Source organism: Sorex araneus, chromosome 5 (genome assembly GCF_027595985.1).
Source record: "Sorex araneus isolate mSorAra2 chromosome 5, mSorAra2.pri, whole genome shotgun sequence".
NCBI lineage: Eukaryota > Metazoa > Chordata > Mammalia > Eulipotyphla > Soricidae > Sorex > Sorex araneus.
Genome location: NC_073306.1, coordinates 26,951,056 through 26,977,753, shown reverse-complemented (window position 1 = coordinate 26,977,753; position 26,698 = coordinate 26,951,056). Strand labels below are relative to the sequence as shown.

Genomic DNA, 26,698 nt, shown 5'->3' with positions numbered 1-26,698 from the left:
CAATTTTTTAACCTAATCTGGAAGACACATTTATTCAAATAAAAATGATTTACTCAAAATCATTCACTGAAGCACTTAGTATAATACCTAAGATATAGAATCAACCTAGATGTCCAACAACAGATGAATATGTTATGAACATGTGGTGTATGTGTATGTAGGTATACATGTATATATAATGGATACTTTTCAGCCACAAGGAATGATAAGTTTGCGCAATTTATTGTACTCTGAGTGGAACTAGAAGATGCCATGTAAGCTAGTCGAAGGACAAACACAGGATGATCTCACTCTTCTGTGGCATATAGAATAACTGGATAAGGGAATAAAATGTAGTAAAGGGGGTGCCTAGATCACCATTCACCCTAGAGTATAGGAAGCAGAAGGACATAGAAGAAAAGAAATCTAGGAGAGAAGGAAGAAGATGAAAAAGGAAAGTAATGGGGGAACAAGAGTCAGGACCTCAGGTATACTGGTAATGTGGGTGAACGGTGAAGCTATATATCCAAAGCAGACTCAAAACACTGAAAACATAAGACCCAACTTCAGTCACCAAACTTTAAAATGTGTCTGTTAGGTTTGGGAGTCAGGGCAAGGGGGAGATATAGGAGGTGGACTATGGTAACTTACAAACACTGGTCAGGGCCTTGGACACTTTAGTGGTGTAGTGGTGAGATAACTGTGTGTGTGTAAAAATTGTGAGAGTCAACATTATTGTAAACATATAATCCAAACTATAATAATTAAATCATATAGCCACTTCGCCAGGTAACTTCGACTCCAGATCGTGCTCTCTTCTTCCCGCCCCTCTGAAAGAACTCTCACACTGGCTCCGCCCAGCCTGGGGGACTGCCAGGGTGGGGGTCCCTGTCCTCCAGCCGCCTGCTTCTCTGCCTGCCGTTCTAGCCAACCACTCCCCTCCCCAGATAATCCTGGGGTCCAGCCCATTGGCTGGTGGGGGAGTGCCCTCTACGTCAGGGGTCGTGGCCTCAAAAAGGGGCATGGCCTATTTTGGAGCAGTGGCCAAGGCATTTTTTTCCCCTGTCCTATACTGCGCACTTAGGTCACAAATCTCTATGATCTATTTACTTGAAGAATAAGCTGGCCATCTCAATCACTATATGCCTATAAGCCATTAACGCATCCTAATTCCAGAAAAAGTGTCTGGAATACAAGAAGGTACACAAACCCCTCATAAACAGATCATAGCCTCAAGCCTTGACTAGAATCCCTATATAAACTAGGAAGATCACAGTAATGTAAAGAACTATTCTAGAAAGGGGAAGAGATCACCATTATCTATTTAGCTCACCTAGAATTCCGTCCTGGAGCAAGAGGAATAGTGATATAGAATCGAGAGGTTTCACCTCTATTGTTCCATAACTACATGAAGAAACATGGAAAAAAACCCACCACAAAGAGAAAATGAAGAGATTCCAAAAACCTCAATAGAGGTCACCCACAAATACAACCTCCTCTCAGATAAAGAATTCAGAGAAGAAATTGTGAAGATGGTCGAGGAACTCAAAGAAACCATGGAACGGACAACCAATAAACTAAGGGAGGATATGAACACAACCTTGTAATGGACCACCAAGAAAATACAGGAAGAAATGAGAGCAGAAATTTCAAAGCTATGAACAGAAGTCACACAATTAAAGGAATCGGTAGATGAAATAAAAAGCTCAGTAGTAGCCCTCAACAGTAGAATGACTGCAGCAGAAGACAGAATCAGTGAGCTTGAAGATGAGCTGCACAAAGCTTACAAACAATAACAAATAATGGCAAACGACCTCAAAATGGCTCTGGGGCGAATCAGAGTCCTAGGTCACCAGGGATGACCTCAAAAGCAACAACATAAGAATCATGAAAGTACCAGAAGCACAGGGAACTAATCCCAATGAAAAAACCACAGTTAAAGACATCATTGCTAAGAAATTCCCAGAGCTGGAGAATGCAGGCATCCAGATCCAAGGAGCCCGAAGGGTGCCAACTAAAAGGGACCCCAACAAAAAAACTCCAAGGCATATCATAGTCACAATGATGGATGCCGAGGATAGAGACACAATACTGCAAGCACCAAGGTCAAAGAAGTAAATAACATACAAAGGAGCACCCCTTAGATTTACAGCAGACCTATCAGAAGAAACCCTCCAAGCCCAAAGACAATAGTGGGATATAGTGAAAAAGCTCAACGAAATGAACGTCTCACCAAGATTACTCTATCTGGCTAAACTCTCACTTAAACTTGAAGGAACCATACACTATTTCTCAGATAAACAACAACTCAGGAACTTCATAGATTCAAAACCAAACCTAAAAGAAGTTCTAAAGGGGCTGCTGTAAGACAAAGAAAAGCCCTAACAAGAACAAAAAACCCTACAGAAAGATGGTACATAATTCCATGACAATAATCTCTCTCAATGTCAATGGGCTAAATACACCAATCAAGAGACACAGAGTAGCAAAATGGATTGGGAAATTAAACTCAACTTTCTGCTGCCTACAAGAAACACACCTGAACAGTCAGAGCAAACACAGGCTCAAAGTCAAAGGATGGAAAACTCCCTCAAAAGAGCTGGGGTGGCCATACTAGTATCTAACAACATAGATTTCAGGCTGAAAAAGATTAGAAGGGACAGTGACGGTCATTTTCTATTCATCAAGGGATATGTACAACAGGAAGAAATCACACTCTTAAATGTATACACACCTAATGAGAGACCAGCTAAATATTTAAAACAACTCCTAACAAACTTTAAGGAGGACATCATTAGCACCACAATAGTAGTCAGAGACTTCAACACTGCCTTATCACCTCTGGATAGATCGCCAAGAACAAAACTAAGCAAGGAAACAATGGCCCTGAAGGAAGAAATAGAAGAGAGAGGGCTTATAGACCTATACAGGGCTTTACACCCCAACAAGAAAGAATATCCATTCTTCTCCAGTGCACATGGAAGATTCTCCAAAATTGACCACGTGCTGGGTCACAAAACCTACCTCAATAGAATCAGCAAGATAGAAATTGTATCAACCATCTTCCCGTACCATGATGCACTGAAAATAGAAGCTAAGCACACACAGACATGAAGCACCAAATCTAACACCTGGAAATTAAACAACTCCCCGTTGAACAAGAGTGGATCAAAAAGGAAATCAAGGAAGAGATCAAAAGATACCTTGAAACAAATGAGAATGAAGACACAAGCTACCAGAACCTATGGGACGTGACTAAATCTGTGTTAAGGGGAAAATTTATAGCCCTGCAAGCATTCCTCAGGAGGGAGGAAAGGGCCTACATAGAGAGCTTGACCTCACAGCTCAAGATCTTAGAAAAGGATGAGCAAAAGGAACCCAAGCCAGACCAAAGGAAAGAAATGATAAAACTTAGAGCAGAAATTAATGATAGGGAAACCCAAAAGACAATCCAAAAGATCAATAAAACAAAGAGCTGTTTTTTTGAGAAAATAAACAAGATTGATAAACCGCTAGCAAGATTCACAAAGAAAGAAAGAAAGAAAGAGAACCCTAATAAACCGAATCAGCAATAAAAAGGGGGATATCACAACAGAAACTAATGAAATTCAAAAGATCGTCAGAGACTACTTTGAAAATCTCTATGCCATGAAACAAGAGAACCCAAAAGAAATGGACAAATTCCTTGATTCCTACAATCTCACAAAACTGAATCAAGATGACTTGGAATACCTGAATAAACCCATCAATATCAAGGAAATTGAAACTGTTATCAAATGTCTTCCCAAAAACAAAAGCCCAGGCCAGGATGGATTCACTAGCGAATTCTTCCAAATACTTAAAGAAGAAGTGTTGCCAGTTCTCTTCAAGTTATTCAAGGAAATAGAAGAAACAGGGACTCTACCAAACAGTTTCTGTGAAGCTCATATCTCCCTAATACCAAAAGCAAACAAAAATACCACTAACAAAGAAAACTACAGGCCAAAATCCCTGATGAACACAGATGCGAAGATTTTCAACAAAAAACTAGCAAGTAGAATCCAACAACTCATCAAAAAGATCATACACCATGACCAAGTGGGATTCATCCAGGGGATGAAAGGATGGTTTAACATTTGGAAATCAATCAACATAATCCATCATATCAACAAAAGTAAAAATAAAAAACATATGATCTTTTCAATAGATGCAGAGAAAGCATTTGACAAGATCCTACTCCCATTTATGATAAAAACTCACACCAAAATAGGCTTAGAAGGACCTTTCTTAAAGATAGTTGGAGCCATCTACCACAAACCCATGGCAAGCATTATCATCAATGGAGAAACACTAAGGGCCTTCCCTCTAAGATCATGGACAAGACAAGAATGCCCACTCTCACCACTTCTGTTCAACATAGTGCTGGAAGTACTTGCAATAGCAATTAGGCAAGAAAAAGACATTAAAGGTATACAGATAAGAAAGGAAGAAATTAAGCTCTCAATATTTGCAGATGACATGATTCTATACTTAGAGAATCTTAAAACCTCCACTAAGAAACTCCTAGAAACAATAGACTTTTACAGCAAAGTTGCAGGCTATAAAATTAATACCCCCAAATCCATGGCCTTAATATATGCAGATAGCAAGTCAGAGGAAAGTGACATTAAAAAAAAATCCCATTTGGGGCTGGAGTGATAGCACAGCGGGTAGGCCGTTTGCCTTGCATGCGGCCGACCCGGGTTTGATTCCCAGCATCCCATATAGTCCCCTGAGCACGGCCGGGGGTAATGGGTAATTCCTGAGTGCAGAGCCAGGAATGACCCCTGAGCATCGCTGGGTGTGACCCAAAAAGCAAAAAAAAAAAAAAATCCCATTCACAATTGTGCCCTAGAAGATCAAGTACCTAGGAATCAGCCTAACTAAGGAAGTAAAGGATCTCTACAAGGAAAACTACAAAACGCTACTCAACGAAATAAAAGAGGACACGAGGAAATAGAAACATATTCTCTGCTCATGGATAGGAAGACTTAACATTGTCAAAATGGCATTACTCCCCAAAGCACTGTACAGATTCAATGCAATCCCGATAAGGATACCCATGAAATTCTTCAAAGAAATTGATCAAACACTCCTGAAATTTATATGGAACAATAAACGCCCATGAATAGCTAAAGCAATTCGTGGGAAAAAGATGATGGGAAGCATCACCCTCCCCAACTACAAACTTTACTACAAAGTGGTAACAATTAAAACAACATGATACTGGAACAAAGGCAGAGCCACTGATCAATGGAACAGGGTGGAATATCCCTACATGTAACCCCAAATATATGATCATCTGATCTTTGATAAGGGGGCAAGAAATGTGAAGTGGAACAAGGAAAGCCTCTTCAACAAATGGTGCTGGCATAACTGGACAGCCACATGCAAAAAAATGGACTTAGACCTCGACCTAACACTACGCACAAAAGTCAGATCTAAATAGATTAAAGATCTCAACTCAGACCATAAACCATAAGGTACATTGAAGACAAGGTTGGCAAAACCCTCCACTATATATATATTTTTTGCTTTTGGGGTCACACCCAGCCATGCTCAGGGGTTACTCCTGGCTTTGCACTCAGGAATTACTCCTGGCGGTGCTTGGGGGACCATATGGGATGCCGGACATCGAACCCGGGTCGGCCACGTGCAAGGCAAACGCTCTACCCGCTGTGCTATCGCTCCGGCCCTGCCTCCACGATATTGAAGATAAAGGTATTTTCAAAGATAACATGCCACTGACCAACCAAGTGGAAACAGAGATAAAAAAATGGGACTATATTAAACTAAGAAGCTTCTGCACTGCAAAAGATACAGTGACCAGAATACAAAGGCAATCTACAGAATGGGAAAGGATATTCACCCAATACCCATCTTATAAGGGGTTGATATCAAGGGTCTACAAGGCACTGGTTGACCTCTACAAAAAGAAAACATCCAACTCCATCAAAAAATGGGGCGAAGAAATGAACAGAAACTTTCTCAAGGAAGAAATACGAATGGCTAAAAGGCTCATGAAAAAATGCTCTTCATCACTAATCATCAGGGAGATGCAGATCAAAACAACTATGAGATACCACTTCACACCACAGAGACTGGCTCACATCCAAAAGAACAAAAACAACCGCTGTTGGCGTGGTTGTGGGGAGAAAGGAACCCTCCTACACTGCTGGTGGGAATGCCGACTGGTTCAGTCCTTTTGGAAAACAATATGGTCGCTTCTCAAAAATTAGAAATCGAGCTCCCATTTGACCCAGCAATACCATTCCTGAGAATATACCCTGGAGAAGCAAAAAAGCATAGTCAAAATGACATCTGCATCTGTATGTTCATCGCAGCACAGTTTACAATAGCCAGAATCTGGAAAAAAAACGAATGCCCGAGAACAGGTGACTGGCTAAAAAATCTTTGGTACATCTACACAATGGAATACTATGCAGCTGTTAAAAAGCATGGAGTCATGAAATTTTCATATAAGTGGATCAACATGGAAATTATCATGTTGAGTGAAATGAGTCAGAAAGAAAGAGACAGACACAGAAAGATTGCACTCATATGTGGAATATAAAGTAGCAGAGAGGTACGAGCTAGCAATGATGCAACCTCTGGCAGAAAGCCCTCTGGACTTAGTCACTAAAATACTAAAATACAGAAATCTAGAACCTCGCGGCCGCTATTGTGGCCACACGACCTCATATTTCTTCATTCTCAGCTATGGAAAACAAATTATCAAATGCTTCTTTTCCAGCAGGTCCGACCTGGGAGGGGGAACTCCAAACAATAATAGTGAGGTTTTTTTGTTGTTGTTTTTATGTGATCAAAGTAAAGAGAAAGTAAAGTGAAATTTATGAGCTACACAGGTGGGGTGGGGGGCTGAGGGGTGGGGGTCAGGGGGTAGTTTTACCGTGGTTCTTGATGGTGGAATATATGCACTGGTGAAGGGATGGGTGTTCGAACATTATGTAACTGAAACTTAAGCCTGAAAGCTTTGTAACTTTCCACATGGTGATTCAATAAAAAAATTTTAAAAATAAAATAAATAATTAAATCAAATAACTGAATTTGCTAAGGAGGGTGGTGTGGGGTAAGAGGGAAACTTGGGACATTGGTGGAAAGACATTGACATTGGTGGTGAGTTTGGAGATGGAACATGCTATGGCTAAAATTCTGTTGCTAACAGCATCATAAATTCACACTATTTAAGTAAAAATTGGAAAGATAAGTCATTGAAGATAACAAAAAAGGAATTGAAGATGATTTTTAATCTATAAAACAAAATCTCAAAACAATAAAGATCCTCTGCATATTTAAACATATTAAGCAAATAAATCAATCAAGTCAATCAATTTAATAGATCATAAACTTGTGAGAAATATCTGGAGAAGGAATAGCAGATAAAAATGTTGGGACTGGAGGGATAGTACTGTGGATGGGTGCTTGTTTTGCACACACCTGAGCTGGATTCAATTTCTGGCATCGCATATGGTCCTCAAGCACCACTAGAAGTGATCCCTGAGAACAGAGTCAGGGATAAGCCCTCAACACAGCCAGGCACGACCCAAATTAATTTTAATTTTAATTATTAATATTAACAGTTCTTTAAAAATAAAGGAAAGATAAAAAGTGCAAAGTAGCTGCAGATTAAAAATATACAGACATTTCCAAGAAAAAATATTGGTGGGGTGAGAAATAAAAAAAGTAAAAACATAATAACTGTGAATACACTTCATAATTTGTAACTAAGGAAAAGATTTCTTTTTCGCTTTTTTGGTCACACCTGGCGATGCACAGGGTTCACTCCTGATCATGCACTCAGGAATTACCCCTGGAAGTGCTCAGGGGACCATATGAGATGCTGGAATTCGAACCCGGGTCAGCCACATGTAAGGCAAACACCCTACCCGCTGTGCTATCACTCCAGCCCCAGAAAAGATATTTTTTAAAATCATAGATACCCCTGATATCTCTAATCCCTATAATCCGAAAAAAATTATACCACCTGACAAGATCAGATAGACCATTGGTAGAAATGTAAATTGTTAAGTATTTAATAATGACATTTCAACTTTATAATAAAATAACACATGACATTTGACTGCTCTTTATAGTAACAGTTTCCATAATGGTTCCTAAAATAACACAAAACTTTAAAAAAATCTTACCAATAGTTCCATTTATTTCTCAAATACATATTAAAAGTATCACATTCTAAAAAATATTATATAAGGTAAATGTAACTTTATGTCTTTTAACAAGAAACAGAATTACAAGTGACAATTAAAGTCATATAATTCCAATGCAATAGTGACAGCTACAGACTATTTTACGTTAACTGGAAGATACTAAAGAGAAAATAACACATAACTTTGACTGCCACTTGTAGTAATAGTTCCTATTTATGAACTAGAGCTGGAGCGATAGCACAAAGGGTAGGGTGTTTGCTTGTACCCGGCTGATCTGGGTTTGATTCCTCTGTCCCTCTTGGAGAAGCTACCGAGAATATCTCGCCCGCATGATATGCCAAAAACAGTAACAACTAGTCTCACAATAGAGGTGTTAGTTACTGCTGCCCGCTTGAGCAAATCGATGAACAATGGGATGACAGTGATACCATTATGATACAGTGATGAACTAGGAATGTCTGTGCTAACATTACTTTTATTAGCCAAAGGTTGGGTACCACCTGACAATATTTATGCCACTTAACAAACAAATTCTGTCAGAAACTTTAAAATCTAATATGCCATTTGTTGTCTCTGACTTTTCTTGTGTACCTTAAGTAAATATATTTAACTCAATCTGTGTAGATCATCTTACAAGTGCAAACGTTTAAATTTCCTCTGGTCTATCCTGATGCCCTACTTTATTGATAGCTTACACATAGATTTCAACATAGATCCAAATCCTGGATAACTTTCTTTCTGATATGTAAACCATGACTTCTCAATAAGAATGTGTTTTCTGTTTTTCATTTTTTTCATCTAACACAAATCTATGTGTATAATAAAGGAGATTCATTGATTAGAAATAACTTTTCATAGTCACAAGGTGGATCCTCCTTAACATATTCTACACTAACTACACAATAATGCATCCAACTTGAGGGCAAAGGGTCAGAATGTATGTTTTTTTTTTTTCATACTTGACATTGCTGTTGCATAAGGATAGAAGAGAGATTTGTACCTGAAGTTGATGTTATCAAATGTAGGAGGATCAAGCTATAAAAGTATATGATGAAAGATAGTTTCACAATTTCCATTATACCTATGATAAGAAGTGAGACAAGTTCAGAAACAGTGAAACATTCATAAGAACTTGCAAAATCACATATATCCACACCTTTTTTCTATAGTAATGAACTCTCAAATAGTATTGCCAGACAAATTAAAAAAATTTCAATTGCAATTTAAGACAAAAACAGAAGGAACAAATTTTAATATACATATTTACTGTATATATTTGAAAAATTATAATTAGCTAAATCTGTCGAACCTACTCTTAAGACTACTGTATGTTTTGATCAAGTCCAGCCAGAGGCCTCTTGACCTTAAAAGGATTGATTCCTTCCAGGTCAGATGTCACTGTCATCTAGTCTTGAAACTCTACCAGGTGAGCCATTTCTATAGGGAAGGTGGCAGCACTTAGGCACACTAAGAATATGTTCCAGTTTGTTTTTTACCACTAGGTAGATGTGTAAGATTTTGCTTTTGTCATCTTCAGCTGGACTTACCACAGTACATTTATTAGTTGTTTCCTCGTGAATTCCACTCAGTCCACTTGCAGGACAGGGAATGGGTTCTTTTCTTCTTAGGCATATCTCTTTCATATTCCACAAAAACTAATTTAGATATACTATCATAATCAATAATTTGATAATTATTACTCTGTGCAAATTTTCTGTGTTCCTCACTGAAAGATGAGTTTCAAGATCTTCATATCTTTCATTTTTCACCATCTGCTTGGATTCTTAGTTTAACCTTAGTTTGCTTTTGGGAATTAGATGACTTATCTTCATCAAATAGACTGACAAAGCAATGTATAATAGGCCTACTAGCCAGCTGAAGATAAAATGGCCTGTAAAGTTGACGAACATCTTTCACCTTTACAAAAAAAAAGGTTTTTTCAGTCTACGTGTTTTCTCTTTTTGTGTGCCAATATCTACTCTTTTTCTGACATCTCGAACAGAAGTGCTTGAGTTTTTGAATAAGTGCAACTCTATTTTCTTCTGCTCAATGTAGTATTTAACGTCATAAATCTGAAATATTTTTACTCCCCATAATAATGCATTTGATAATATACTACTTCAGTAAATAAAATAACGGTCCTTGATAGCTTTTTCAACTAATAACTTTCCTCTGCTCAAACAGAGTGAATCTGGAAGCTTGAATGAGCTTCCATCACGGCTAGGATGAGGTGAAGTGGTTTGTGCAGTATATACAGATTCTAGATTTGGTACAGGACAAATACACCCCAAGGTTTGTGCAAAGTTAGCTTCCTTTCTATTTGAAGTGAGATAACGAATATATTTGCTGAGAAATTCTTCAACTATCCCTCCCAGTTGCTTAATGTCCTTTTGCAGTTTTGTTAATAGAATGTCAGAAGATACTAAGGAATAGTTCCAGTTGATAAAGCCCCAGTTTCTAAGTATCTGCCAGAGTTTTTTATATTTAGCAAAAATGTAAATATAGAGAGATTTTATTTTATTAGCCAAAGGTAGGAGCCATGTGGTCATTTTAAAAGGAAATATTGTTTTCTTCCCTTCAGTTGGTTTTCTTCTCATCAGAAAATTAATACAAACAGATGTATAGTGCCTCATGGCTATTAATAACAAAGTTATATAACAAAATTATTTTTCTCAGTCTAATATTAAGACTGTTAGTTAAATAATAACTCAGTAAACAAATATGATAGTTAACTTTTAGTCCCTCAAGACATAACATTAATTATTTATATGATAGTGGAACAGAGTTACAATAATGTGAATATTCCATGCCATATCGGAGGATGGTTGAAAGTAAGAGAAAATGTGCATGGTGAATCAAAGCAATTTTATGGAATGACACTACCTAAATTTAAATACTGGATTTACTGCTTTTAATATGAGTGTAGGCTAATTACACTTTTTAATAACTCTGGAATTATATTTTTCAAAAAAAATAGATGATGAAACATTCCTTCCTCATAACATTTTTATTGTAATTTATGTAATTATTAGAGCTTTTGTGGTTAAAATGATGCTGATAAGAACTATATTAAAGTATGAAGTACTTAAGAATTATAAGTATTGTTTATCTTAATACAAATAAGGGCATCGAACCGAATTCAAATCTACTCACCAATTGTGTGATCTTAGGTTATTGATGAAATATCTTGATGTGTTAGTTTACTATCTGGAAAACATAGACAATAAAAGTATTTATCTCTTAGAATTAAATTCATATTCAAAAGCAGAACATGACAAATGATCAAAAATGTTATCTATAGATATTAATAGGAATTTTTAAATTGTACCGTACATATTTAAAATACAATTGTGCAGAACAGTCAAGAATCAGAAACAGGATCTCCACACAGAAAGCACTACCAACAAGACAGTCTAGATCGGTGCAGTCGGGTGAGGGTTGACATCAGGATAAAAAGATATTCAGCACTAATATCCAAGAACGTTAGAAACAAGGGTCAGGAGGATTGGTCCACAGTTGGAAGCCTGTCTCAATTGCTGAGGGAGAAATCAGTTGGGATAGAAAAGAGACCACTATGACAATGACAGTTAGAAATGATCACTCTAGATAAGAACTGTGTGCTGAAAATAGATAACGAAACAAACATGATAACCTCTCAGTATATTGATATTGCAAACCATAATGCCCAAGAGTAGGGAGGGAGAGAGAGACAGACAGACATACAGACAGATATAAAGAGAAGAAAAGTGCCTGCCGTAAAAGCCGGCTGGGGAAAGATTGAAGTGAAAGGGACACTGGGGACATTGGGGGCTATAAATGTACACTGGTGGAGGAATAGAGGGATGGGTGTTGGAACATTGTATGACTGAAAGCCAACAATGAATAGCTTTGTAACTGTGTATCTCATGGTAATTCAGTAAAATAAATTTTAGAAAAGATTCAGCTATTATACAATTGCTAGTACTCTGAGTCTCTGTAAGAAATACATTTTCAGATGTCTCCTGAGTTCCCAGAATGCACATTGTGTGCCTAAATTATATCATTAATCAAGATAGGAATCTAAGATTTTTAAAAATTTGTTTTGCAGTGCCAGGGATAGAACCCAGGGCATTATACATGGAAGACAATGATTAGACTGCCAATGTACATCTGCAGTCTATAATAGGAAACATACAGAGAATTGCAATTGAGCTTTGAATAGGGCATTTTCAAAAATATACATGGCATACACTGTTTTAGTTGTTAAGCTACATGACTTTCCCGTTAGGTTTTTATGTCTTTATGTATAGGAATTTCCTTCATTTATGAATAGGAATTGTCAGAATCTTCTACCCCCATGCCAGGCTGTCTTCACCAGGACCCCCTTGGAGGGAGGTGGGTTGAGTTTCTCTCCGTGCCCACAGAAAAACCCTTGGCAGCTGAAAACCTCCAGAACCCAGCCATAGTCATGCTCAAGGCCACTCTCCACACACTCAGGCAAGCCTCATCCATGAAGGAACTGAGAGAGCAACCCAGGTATGTGGGACCTGTAACTGAGATTGGGATAGGGCCTCCTCCACCAAGATCCCTCATTTTCCAGGAGCTTGGCATTCACACCCACAAGCTGCCCCCTGGTGCCATGTAATCTCATCAATGGCCAAGATCCAGAGACTAAAAAACAAAGCTTCCAGAGTAGAATGATGCAATTTTTCCTGGAGTATGTGGCTGCATTTGTGGCCCTGCGATCTCTTTATTTTTATTTTTATCTATTATTATTTCCCCCCCACACGGCAGAGCCTGGCAAGCTACTCGTGACATATTTGTTACGCCAAAAACAGTAACAACAATGATCTCTTCTTGTTCCTGGAGCAAGCAGACACCATTAGGCTACACTATTGGTTGACAGGGATAAATGAAGACATCACTGGTGCCCGCTAGAACCACAACAAGAATGAACAACGAGTGATACTGTGATACAGTGATGTATAGGAACAATGAGATGACAGTGATACAGTGATGTATAGGAAGTATGTCTTCTCATGTAAAAGTATGGTATGGAAGCCTGCAATGTGTCTAACAGAAAAGAGCCAGAAATCTCCTGTTGTCTTTTCCAGATTCAATCTCCATTCCTCTCTGTGCTGCTCTATTTCTCAGAAAGTTGATCCGTAAACACAGCAATTGACTCCCTGTCTTTTGGTTTCTATTTGGATTCATCCGCATGAATGATAAGCGGATGGAAAGAATGAAACAGGGCAATGTTGGACTATTTTTTCTCTCAGCTTCTTTCTTTCATGGTTGTTACAGAGAGATATATACCTGGCCATCACTTTCTACCTTCAGATTTTAATCGTTGTTTCCTCCACCTTCAGGTCTACACATGGTCACAGCCATTTACTTTAGCTCCAAAGAATGCAATTTTTAACATTTCTCTATGTCTTTATGACACATTTATGAATAATCTATGTAATGATCTTCAAATTTTGAGCGTGTACTTTCTTTGCTAGCAAAGAAATGCTGTAAAGTAGACTCAATGTCATGGAATTTACTTTTCTTACCTGGTGCTTATGACCAAATACATATGACTTCACAGAATCTGATAAAGTTTCAGGTAGTAAACCAGAAAGAAGTAAACACCATATATCCCTGGGCTGTTGTGCCCTATGACATGTAGGAATCAAACTGTAAAGCAAGAACTGAATGTGAGATCTTCTCACTATGAAGCTTTGCAATCTACCTGAAGAATTTTTCCTTTCTTCTTGCAATGTTTGCCTCACTATGTTGGGGGTTCCATGTTCTCATTGAGTTTCAGGAATAGGCACATTTTGTTGGCCATTAAAAAAATTTCTACCACTCAACCACAAACCCAGCATAGTGGTTTTATGAGTCTTATATCTGGGGGTGCCCCAGGGGGTTGAGGGGTGAGCTCATCCAAACAGCCCTGGCAGTCAAAAACCTCCACACTCCAATCGCCACCATGCTCACAGCTGGAATCTATAGGCTCAAGATGAGCCTCACCCGTGACTCAATCTGTTGAAAACCTGAAGTATGCAGGTTTTGTGACTGAAATCTCCAGGCTCTCATAGAGTTGATGATAGGATGTCTCTCCCCATCTCCCTGTTCTTTGGGAGCCTGCCACTTACATCTGTGAACTGCCTCTGGCGCCATATAAACTCATTAGCTGACCATGATCCAGAGACTCATAAATACAGCTTGAAAGAGATCAATAAGCTTTAGAGATGCCTCCAGATTCCAAAGTCACCATCCAGTTAAAAATTTAACTCCAGCTCTTTCACCCAAATCGAAATTTTAGAATTCTTGGAGCGAATACAGCCGGATGACACCTCAAACTCTACACTAGAGATATGCAAGGAGTGGCACACTACATTGGATTGGATGTAAAGTAGAAGGTAACCAATATTGATTGAGAAAATATTAACACACAGGGGTTTAACCTGTAACAGCATGCTAGTAATCTCTTATACATGGGCTTAATGTCTGCAGGATGAGATACAAAAATCATCACACACTTTCTTCTAAGAAAATATTTTTGATCATTTTTAGCTAATTATTCTGAACAAGCAATATAAAATAAATTTTCTATGGCCTGCTATTGAGGTAGGCTTGGGTGGTAGCACTGTAGAACTGTCGTCCCATTGTTCATTGATTTGCTCGAGCAGACACCAGTAACGTCTCCATTGTGAGACTAGTTGTTACTCAAAAACTACTCAATATGTTTTTGGCATATTGAATATGCCATGGGTAGCTTTCCAGGCTCTGCCATGAGGGCGGGATACTCTCGGTAGCTTGCCAGGCTCTCCGAGAGGGATGGAGGAATTGAACCCGGGTCGGCCGTGTGCAAAGCAAATGCCCTACCTGCTGTGCTATCACTTCAATCCTGAGGTTTGGGTGGTTGTTGTAAAACTTGGAAATAATGGTGGTGAGGAGGTTTATTTTTTAAATAATTGGTGTTGGAATATTGAATGTAATAAATCATCATGAACAAGTAAAATATAAACAAGAAAAGAAAATGAGGTGCTGGTCAAAGGAAAGGAGGAAACAGAAAGAAGTAAAAGAAGTAGTTACAATTAACATTGTTTATATTGTGGGAGAACAGCTTGTGTTTCATGTTTATTAACTAATATTTCTTTGTAAAATTTTCACCAAAGAGTTTACATTAAAAAATATTGAGGTGATATCTAGATCCCAAGAAGAAAATCTGGTCAAGTCAATATTTTCTCTCAGAATACAGTAGCTCAAGAATTGTGGTACCCTTTGGTGAGGATATAATTATTTATTCAATTAAAGGGCATATTAGATTACAGATCAGTCCCTTATTAAGACGAAAAGATGGTGGACCATTCTGTATATCTTCTTTTGTCTGTCCACATCCACTGTCCACACTGCTCCCAAGAAAATTTGTAAGAAAACTGGAATAAAAATCAATTTGTACATTGGGCATAAGAGATAATAAGAGTGCTTTTGTTATCAGAAATGTTCTTTGAAACCCTGTTATAGAAATCCACAAATTTCAGTTTCACTCAAATTCTAATCAAGTACATGTTTCACAATACATAACTTTGGTTTAAGTCATGTTTGGACAATACACCCTTAGTGTTTTGTGTGTACAGGATTTCAGTACGGAAGATAAAATCTTTCTAGAGATGGATAATGGCGATGGTCGCAGAATTTTGTCAACCAATATAATTAATGTCATGGAATATGCATTTAATAATTGTTAGCACAGCAAATTTTTATTTTGAATATTACAAAACAAAAAAATTAAATGTTCAAACAAAAAGCAAACATGAAAATAAGAAACTGTAAAAATTAATAAAAATCACATTCAACTTGCCAGGAAAGTGAATTCAATTATAGAAGAAGCAAGTCCTTTGACCAGAATTATCACAACCAGTGTTCTGATACTATATAGACAATAGTATCTAGAATGCCCTTTATCCCTTAATAATGTATTATTTAAATCAAAATTTAAATGTGTTTGGTATACCTTACTTTCCTTTTGAAAATTACTATCCATGAAATATTTTATGATGACCAGTAAGGTTTAAATAAGTAGTTCTATAGATATTTTATGGATCAACAAAAATATCCCACAATGGCAAAATCTTTCTGTTTCCAGGTTTAGTGTATTTCAACCAATTTCATTCGAACAGAAGATGTTGATTGAGGAGAATACTATGCAGTGGGCACTGGTCACACTAAATACCGCACACTTAGGGAACAACAGTATGTGAATAAGATTTTCTTTAATCCTAATCAGAGTCCAGAAATTAAACTTTTTCACTGTAACCTAATATTACAGAGTGAGTTGGAAGTTACCCACAAACATAAGCGGCAATGCGATTTTCATCATACTATCCTTTTTTTCACTCCCCAAATTCACCAAAGTAATCTTTAAATACAGATCTATCAAGCCATTAAAATTGTGAGAACAGATCTTCCAGAAGCACAAGCAAGAAGAGGTGAAGGAAGCAATGACCATTTTTTTCGACCTGGGGAGAACCCTGCCCCTAAATCTAACACTTACTTGAACTTGGTTATCCTTGATCAGCTTTCTTTGTCCCTAGGAACTGCTCCCATCTGAAGTCCTGACAGCAGCAGAGTAAAGAGCAAGCAGGCAAACCATCTATCAATGCCCTTCCTCACACCTGCTGGGTATTTTTAGGGCATGATTCTGCAGCCTGACCTTTTTGTTCTTTCTGAGAGAGAAATTCCGAGGAGATTGGCTGTCTCAGCCAGTGAGCAGGAGTCTGTTGAACTTCAGAGATGCAGCTGGCATTACTGTATTGACATCACAAGTACTAACATGTCTCGCCCTGAAAGGAACAGCAGATGAGCTGATATATACATTCCAGGTAAATTTTTTCTTAGTAAAGAACTATGATAAAGATATTTGTTTTGATTACTCACTTGCACCTGGAGGAGAGAATCCCTGGCCACACAAGTAAAAGGCAGTAATTCAGATTATACCTTCAAAGAAGTCTTCAGGAGATGATGGTGCCTTAGAGGAATCATGAAACAAAATGAGCAACTAGAACAGTTAAGAAAAAAGGCAGCACCATCTTCCAGACTGGGAGGGAGGAGCAAAAGCTTGAAAGATGAAAGAGAACAAAGTAAATTCTGAAAATTCAAAGTGTTCTACCATAAACGGAGTGAGAGAAAAGAAGAGAGAATGATGTGAGATAAACTGTGAAGAAAAACAAAGGAAAAATTATGAGGATTATAATTTTAAGGAATATAAAACATTTAATATATGAGCTTATCCACTCAAACATATGTATGTGTAATTGTTAAATAAAGTAGACATATGCAGATTGGCTTTAACATATGGCTAAAAAATAAGTATATACATGCATGAGTATATATACAAGTATATTTATGTGTACCTAATACTTCTATATACTTGTATATTCTTTCCATGCATATAGTGTGATACACATATGTGTAAGTGAAGATATATGCATATATTATTTTTATATCTACAAATACATATAATATTTCTATAAATCTCTCTATATGCAATTTTCTCTATTTGCAACAAATATTGAAGTTAACACATTATGATAAGTGTTAAAATTAAATTAGGTATGATGCATATTATAATTAGAAAGTTTATAATAAGAACTCAAAGTAGTAACAGAGTAGACTACATGATTATATTTGAGATTAGGATATAGAATTGACAGAATAAAATTTAACACATATAAAGACTCATTAATTCTCTGAGATTTAAATATTTGACTAGCTAGATGGATATTAGTTGACTTAAGGTATGACTTAAGGAAAAAGGGGTACTTTTAACATATAAGCCTTATAGAGTAACTTGGAATCTTCAAAGTAATCTTCAAATACAGATCTATCAAGCCACTAAAATTGTGGGAACAGATCTTCCAAGAGCACAAGCAAGAAGAGGTGGAAGAAGTAATGACCCTCTTCCTACGTAGGGAGAAGCCGTCCCTGAATATATGAGATAAACCCATATATTAAATGTTTTCTACCTAGGGAGAACCCTGTCCCTAAATCTAACACTTACTTGAACTTGGTGATCCTTGATCAGTTTTCTTTGTCCCTAGGAACTGCTCCCACCTGAAGTCCTGACAGCAGCAGAGTAAAGAGCAACCAGGCAAACCTGAAAGAAGCCTGAGAAAAAATTCCAAGGTGTGTCATGCCTGAGTCCTGTATGACCTCTCCTGTTCTGTACTGATATCTGCAAATTTGGGATAGCACTCAATGTCTGCCATCTAATCTGCTTTTCTTTGGGGGGGGGGGTCACACTGGTGATGCACAGGGGTTACTCCTGGCTCTGCATTCAGGAATTACTCCTGGTGATTCTCAAGGGACCATATGGGATGCTGGGAATAGAACCTGAGTAGGCCATGTACAAGGCAAATGCCCTATCCTCTGTGCTATCGTTCCAGCCCTCCACCATCTAATATGGTTTCTGGATCCGGGATCTTCTTGAGTTTTTCTGGCGAAGCTCTCATGGGCACAAAGTTGCATTGTTTGTTTATCATTGTCACACACAATAAAACATACACAATGAACACAGAGACACAGAGAATCTGAGGAAAGATCATGAAGCACACCACCACTGACGGTTTTATGTGTTTAAAACATATTCACAGTGATATGTCTGTGAGACAAAAGATTATGTATTATTCAAGTTCTAGTTTACTAAACTAGAATAAATCTCTGATTAAAAAAATGTTTAAATGGTCCAGAGAGCTTTGGACCAATAGTCCATATAGAGGGCAAGGTTGGATACTGGGCACTCTCTATGGTCTCTTGAACAACTCCTGAGTGCCACTGGGTGTGGCCTCAACACAAACCAGAGAAAGGGTTTTGAAATGGTAAATAGGGTTATTTTTTCCTAAAATACTGGTACTCTCTATTTTGTGCTGATTTATAGAACAAGCTTTCACATCTAAATTAGGAATGACTTCATATGTTGTTTCCATTCATGATATAATGAGTATCTGGCTTTTACTGTTTGTAGAGGCAATGTTTCAACACAACGTCCAGGAAAGTCTATCTTTAACAAAGCAAGATGGTTTATATGATCTCTAAAAATGATTTTTGATTGGGCCAGGGATATGACTCAACAGATTGGAATGCACACCTTCCATGCTCAAGGACCTGAATTTGATCTCCTGTACTTTCTGGTTTCTTGGGTACCACTGGATGTATCCCTGGTGGGTTCCTGAGCACTGCAAGGGTGACCTCAGTGTAGCCAGTACAAAAGCCTGCCTTTTAGGCCTTAGTATTAATGAAAGTTTCCCGAGGAATTGGCCCTGGGCCCCCTGAATTATGGAAAATTAAAAATGTCTTAGATATGCTTGACAATAACCATACTAGCAAAACTAATGATGAATAAAACCTCATCAGAATTGAAAACATACTCTCATAAATGTAAATTTTCCTTTCATCCAAATGCAATGTTAAAAGTATCTGAGCTTAGGCTTGGAATTCATTAATCTGAGTTGTCACTATAAAACTAGCAATAAAGAAAAGCTGTATGATGAACATAGTTTTCTTGATTTCTGATTAGTTTTCAGGGGACAAAGGTAGCACAATGGTTCCACAAATAGAAGAGACACAAGCACTGACTCACTCATCTGAGGCAAAGCCCAGGAAAAGGAGGAATCACCACAGGCACTAGTGTGCATACCTGAGCTAACAGTTGAATTTCTAAGAGAAAGTGGCTAACAAGAACATATAGAACTTAAAGAGACAAGCTGAAATTAGTTTGCTCCCACCTGAAGGATCCTAGGTGACCCCGGGTTACATCTAGTAATGGGGAAGGGACAAGTAGTGCTAGAGATTAAAGTAGGGTCCATCACATGCCTAACCCTATATTTACAGGTTGATTTTATTTCATTATGCTGGTGGGGAGAGACTGGGTTGCACCCAGTGGTTCTCAGACTTTATTCCTGGCTCTGCAGTCAGGGACCACTTCTGGTAGGACTCAGGGGACCATATATTGGTGCTGAGATCGAACCCAGGTCTGTTGTGTGCAAGGTAAGTGCCCTACCCACTGTAGTATCACTATTGATTTTAAATCTTACAACTTTATTCATTTTTATTAAAGACTTTACATAAAAATTGTGTATTCTTTATTTTAATTGTACTTTGTTTTGTTTTGGGGCCATGCCTGTTCAGGATTTACTCGTGGTGAGGCATTAGGAATTGCACCAGAGAAGACTGCATGCAAGTCAAGTGCCTTAACCCCCGTATGGTATCTCAAACTCATTTTGGTTTGCTGTGACATCTGGTGGTACTACTGGCTCTTTAGTCAGGGACCACTTTTGGTTATGCTGTCAGGGAACATGTAGAGTGCCAGAAATCACATCAGGATCAGCATTGTGCAAGGCAGCTGCCTTACCTCTGTGCTATCACTCCAGTGGCTAAGATTATGTAATTTTTAAACATTAATAATTTAAATTCTATATTTACAATTTAGACATATCTTTCTTTTGCCTGATTTCTTTGGTTAGGACTTATAGTACTATGTAGATAAAAGAATTGATAGCAGAAGAGTTTTTAGTTCTTCACCATTGAATATGTTAGCCGTAAACTTTCTGTGTAAAACTTTTATTATGTTGAGGTGATTTCACTTTATTGCTTTTTTGTTGTTTTTCTCATGAAAAAACTTTGTATTTTGCCATATTTGGCTAATGAGATGATTATTGACTTTATTATTTGTTCTGTCTCTGTGGTTATGCATTTTCTTTTGTTGGCTGTGCTTTTGTTCCTACGGCCAAGAACTCATTGTCAGAACCAAAATCATAAAACTTTCCCATTATGTTTTCCTCTAGGAATTTCATAATTTTATATCTTAAGGTTAAGTTAATTCCTGTTTGTAGTTTTAAATAAGCATCCAATTTTATTATTTTTAAATTTAGATCACTGTCACTGTCACTGTCATCCCGTTGCTCATCGATTTTTTCGAGTGGGCACCGGTAACATCTCTCATTGAGATACTTATTGTTACTGTTTTTAGCATATCCAATATGCATGGATAGCTTGCCAGGCTCTGCCGTGCAGGCTCCATACTCTCAGTAGCTTGCCAGGCTCTCCGAGAAGGGCGGAGGAATCGAACCCAGGTTGGCCGCGTGAAAGGCGAACGCCGTACCGCTGTGCTATATCACTGCCTCTTATTTATTTTATGTCATTGATGCCTCAATTATCTGAAAGTTCAATTGTTGTGAACAGTTATCCATAGATTGGTCATTTACAGAGATACCAGTTGATGCTATTGTTTGACAGAACTTCATGTGGCCTACACACCTAAAGGTGGTTCCTATCATGTGCTATGGATTTCTCTCAGTGTTTAATGACTATTTGTCATGAGAAAACACCCCTAGAACAAGTATTTCAAGAGACTCAGGAAGACTTGTATACTTTATTTTGGTCAACAAAACCTTATATAAGCATGCCAGTCATTAAAGCAGAATAGATTTAAAAGCTGAGGAATTCTAATCCAGTGTTTTAAGTGAAAATATCATAGAACTTTTAATATAAGATATAGTTTTTAATATCTATTTCATTGTTTTGATACATATTTCTTCTTTGGTTAAGTCATCTTACATTTTTTTAATTTATTGAATCACCATGAGAATAGTAACAAAGTTTTCCAGTTTAAGTCTTGGTCATACAATGATCAAACATCCATCCCTTCACCAGTGCCCTTTTTCCACCTCCAAGAACTCCAGTATATTCCCCATTCCACCCCTCCCCTTGCCTGTGTGGCAGATGATTTCCAATTTACTCTCTCTCTACTTTGATTACGTTCAATATTTCAACAAAAGACCCACCATTATTATTTGTAATTTTCCCCCAAGAATAAGACCTGCTGAAAACCCATCATTAAACAATTTGTTTTTCTATTGCTGATTATGAGGAGCATATGATGTCACGGACACGCGATTTTGGATTTCTGATATTTAGTAATTAAATCTGGAGGGATTTCTGCCAAAAAGCCACTGGGTTCCGAGATTGGTTTGTGTGCCTCTGGGATCATGGCCGTTCAGGTGCCAGAGGAGCCATTCATGGGCAGCAATTTGGGGTCTCGTCGGGGTGGGGAGAAGGGCCGTTTCCACCCCCAACCCCATGAGGCCCCTGTGTCTCATCACTGCAGGCTCATACCTGGCTGTCAAAGAGGCTCTAAAAGATAGTGGCCACAATGCCAACGGGGGAAAAGGCGGAAGGGACAACACCATTTCCCACCTGGGGTGGTATGGCACTGTAGTTTGATGCTCAGTACAGACACATTTCTGCCAAAAGCCGCTGGGTTCCAAGATTGGTTTATGTGCCTCTGGGATCATGGTCACTCAGGAGCTGGAGGAGCCATTTGTGGGTGGCAACTCAGAATCTCGTAGGGGCCAAAGTCATCTTACATTTTTACTAATTTTGATGAGCTCTGATCTATTATATTGATCCTAAAATTTATTTTAACTATTTTTCTAGTCACCTGTGTGTCTGCTTCTATCTTGATATCTTGATCACCCGTGTCTCTGCTTCTACTATCGATTGTCCCTTGTTATTGTTCAAATAGCATACAAATTCATGTATTATGTATAATAGCAGTTCTGCTTCTATGTCAAATTTTGCACATATAAAGGAATATTTGAAAACATTATACTTGTGATTGACATAAATGAATTTACTATGGGGAAGTTTTGAAGCATTAAATGAACAAGATGTTCCATTCCAACTGTGCATAAGTGTGTGTGAGAGAGAATACATATAATTACATATATATGATATTATCTTTTGATTGCTCTTCTTCAGAGACCTCATGAATAAAGTGATAAGAATACATGACTCAAATTCATGGAATTCAGCTTACCATGCTAATAGAAACCAATGTTGATTCCCTGACCAATTATCAACTAATGAATTATGTGATAACAAGATTCTCACATTGTATGCTTTTTTTATGGTGGGGATGTGATTTAATGTGATGTTTTATAAAATATGCTACTATTTAATAAAATGTTTGCAGTTTCACCAACAGCTCTGATTTTGACCAAGAAGGACCTTTCTTGTGAAGGAAAGCAATAAAAACACATTTTTTAAAAAAAATTTATCCTTTTATTGAATCACCATGTGGAAAGTTACAAAGCTTTCAGGTTTAAGTCCCAGTTATACAATGCTCAAACACCCATCCCTTCATCAGTGCACATATTCCACCACCAAGATTCACAGTATACCTCCCCCCAACCCCCACCTTCCCAGCCCCCCACCCTGCCTGTGTAACTGATAAATTTCACTTTACTTTCACTTTAATTTGATTACATTCAATATTTCAACAAGAAAAACTCACTATTATTATTTGGAGTTTCTCCCCCCTAAAGTCAGACCTGCTGAAAAGGAAGCATTTGATAATTTGTTTTCCATTGCTGAGAATGAAGAGATATGAAATAAAAACACGTTTTAAGTTTACTATTTCTACTGGCTTTATTAATTCATTATGGAAATATTTATTTTTTGTTTTTGTTTTTTTTTTTTTTTGCTTTTTGGGTCACACCCGGCGATGCACAGGGGTCACTCCTGGCTCATGCACTCAGGAATCACCCCTGGCGGTGCTCAGGGGACCATATGGGATGCTGGGATTCGAACCCGGGTCGGCCGCGTGCAAGGCAAACGCCCTACCCGCTGTGCTATCACTCCAGCCCCAATGGAAATATTTATTGTATTTCTTCTAAAATCAGAAAATATTCTATATGCTTGCAATACAACAGTAGTAAGTAAAAGCAATAAATGTGTTATCATAAAAAACTTACATAGCTATTTGGTAAAGGAATATGGAGGCAATAAACAAAGGATATATGTGTTGGTACCTAAGCCTCAAACCAGCAATTAATATATGCCACACTTTCATAACTAGGGCACATGAGTTTGGGAATCAAGATGTTGATCTGCATGCAGTATCTTCTGCAATTAAAACTTCAAACCACTCAAACTATTATTTCTTCTCATCTTTTAACTAAGAAATATACTCATTTACAAGTTTAGTTCCTAATAGTAAATATGTTGATCAAAAGATAAACAATAGTTCAATTGAACTGAATATTAAAATCATGATTCAACCATTTTGATATATTTGTGCTACCAAAATAACAGATAAAAATTACTATGATTAATTCTTATTATTAAAGGAAATTAATTTTATAATAGGTTTGTTTAGAACAGAAATTCCTTTGATATGCCTCCCAAGTCTATTATTTTGTTATCATTTTGTGTTTCAGTGTCATTTGAAATGGCAGAACTCAGCCTAAGAGCAAAGGCTATCTCTTTTTCTGGTTTCTTTGAAATATATGACTATCTATTTTTTTCCAAAATGAAAGAGAAGTTCTGCAATGCTTTGTTTTGTTTTTCAATTTTAAGCCACACTTGGATTATTCTTAGGGTTTACTACTGGCTCTGTGCTAAGATTAACTCTCCTGTTATTGGGGGACCATATGTGGTGCTGGAGATTGAATCTGTGTCAGCCACATGCAAGTCAAGCAAATTTCCTGATGTACTCCAGCCCCATGTGATGATTTTTAAGTGACCATACCAAAGAAAATTACAAACATATAATGTAACAGACTTTCAGTAGAAGTCCTTCTGTCATAATAGATTAAAAATTAGCCTTATGATAAAAATTTTCTGGGAAAAACTAAAGTTAAAAGATTACATTTTCTTTTTAAAGGGGTCAATGCCTACATCATCGTGGCCCCAGATTATAGGGAGAAGAAGAAAGAAATTGAGTGGAAAGTGTGGGGAAGAAAAGACAGATGAGAAGCAACAGGGACCCAGGATCACAGGAATTCTTATACATCAGTGGTATTAAGGAATGATAGAATTAAATATCCAAACCACAGAGTTAGCACTGAAATCACGAGACCCAAACTTTTACAACCTAACTTGAAAAGGTGCCTGTGAAAATGATAGGCTGGGGTTAGGGAATAGGGGATGGAGCCTGGGAACACTGGTAGGGGAAGTTGACACTAGTGGCGGGATTGGTATTGAAACATTGTATGCCTAAAACTCAACCATGAATAACTTTGCAAATCATAGTACTTTAATCAAATAAGAAATTTTAGATTTATTTATTGCACAAAAAAGATCTACAAAAGTATAAATACTTACATTAATTTTATGGACACAGTGTTTCCACACTATCTGTAGCACTGTCATCCCTTGCTCATCGATTTGCTTGAGTGGGCACCAGTAACGTCTCCACTGTGAGACTTGTTGTTACTGTGTTTGGCATATCGAATACACCACGGGTAGCTTGCCAGGCTCTGCCGTGCGGGCGGAATACTCTCGGTAGCTTGCCGGGCTCTTAGCAAATTATTGATAACAAACTATCATACAAATTATTACGAGCCAGCCATGGGGACAGACTTAAAGAGTGGTTGGGAAAACTGGAGAAAATGGAGACAACGGTGGAAGAAAAGTGGAGGGAAGGTGTTGTGATGGTGGGACTGGCGTTGGGAGATAGACAGCCAGCCTGCCACCCAGAGACACGTGCTGACCCAGTCTGGCCGCGCCTCCTGCTGGGGTGCTGTCCTTGGGGGCCGTGTTGCATCTGAGAAGAGGTGAGGACTCAGCTGTGAGGCCGCCACCACCAGGATGAGCGCCATAAAAATGTAGAAACTGCTCATGCAGACACCTCCTTTCAAGGACCACATTCATGCCAGAGGGAAAAGCTGAAGCCTACTTTCAAAAGGAAATACGTTTCCTGGAAAGCAAGACCCAGTAAGAGGAGTCTGGGGCCAGATCCCCACAGGCAAAGCATCGCTGCACCCTGAGCCACCCTGGGCCCTCAGCAGGAAGTACGGTGCTTCTGCCTTTCTCAAGTTCTCTGTTTTCGTCTTTTCCTTCGTCTTTTCCTTTGCTGGATTTTGGGCCACACCAGACAATGCTCAGGACTTCCTCCCTGGCTCTGTGCTCAGGGATCACTCCTGGCCAGCCCAGGCAATCAAGTGCTGCCCATCAAGTTTTCTAAATGTAGCAAATCAACAGTTAAGAGTTTATAGGCACAGACCTAGCTGATGGTGTTTTGCTGTTGTTGATTGTTTTGTGTTTTTTGGGAGGAGGGGTGGGGCTATAAGAACTGTTCTCAGCACTCAAAGCTTTTGATATCAACTCCAGATTACCCCAAACATTTTACCCATCAAAATAGAGTTCCTGTGCTGAAGAGGAGCCCGCAGTGGGCCACCTGGTTGAAGTGGGAAACAGAATCAACTACCCATTCTCCAGCCCACTCCCATGAAATGGCCTTTCATCATTTTTTTTTTGGGGGGGGGGTTTGCCACACCTGCAATACTCAGGATACTCCTGGCACTGCACTCAGGAACTGATCATATGGGGTGCTAGGGACTGAACCAGGCCAGCGACATCCAATGTCGTAGCTCTATACCCTCTGTATCTGGCCCTCCTGTTCTTTAAAAATAGGAGGCAGTCCGAGGGGCTGGAGAGAACACAACAGCTAAGATGCTTGCCTTGCACAGTTAACCCAGGTT

At 38.2% G+C, this 26,698-nt stretch overlaps 1 protein-coding gene across 1 annotated transcript in view; it reads right to left on the bottom strand.

The window, feature by feature from the left end:
- Positions 1 to 26,698, bottom strand: part of LOC101540994 (selection and upkeep of intraepithelial T-cells protein 1-like) — a 39,223-nt gene that overhangs the window by 12,308 nt on the left and 217 nt on the right. The gene's annotated exons all lie outside the window — the stretch shown is intronic.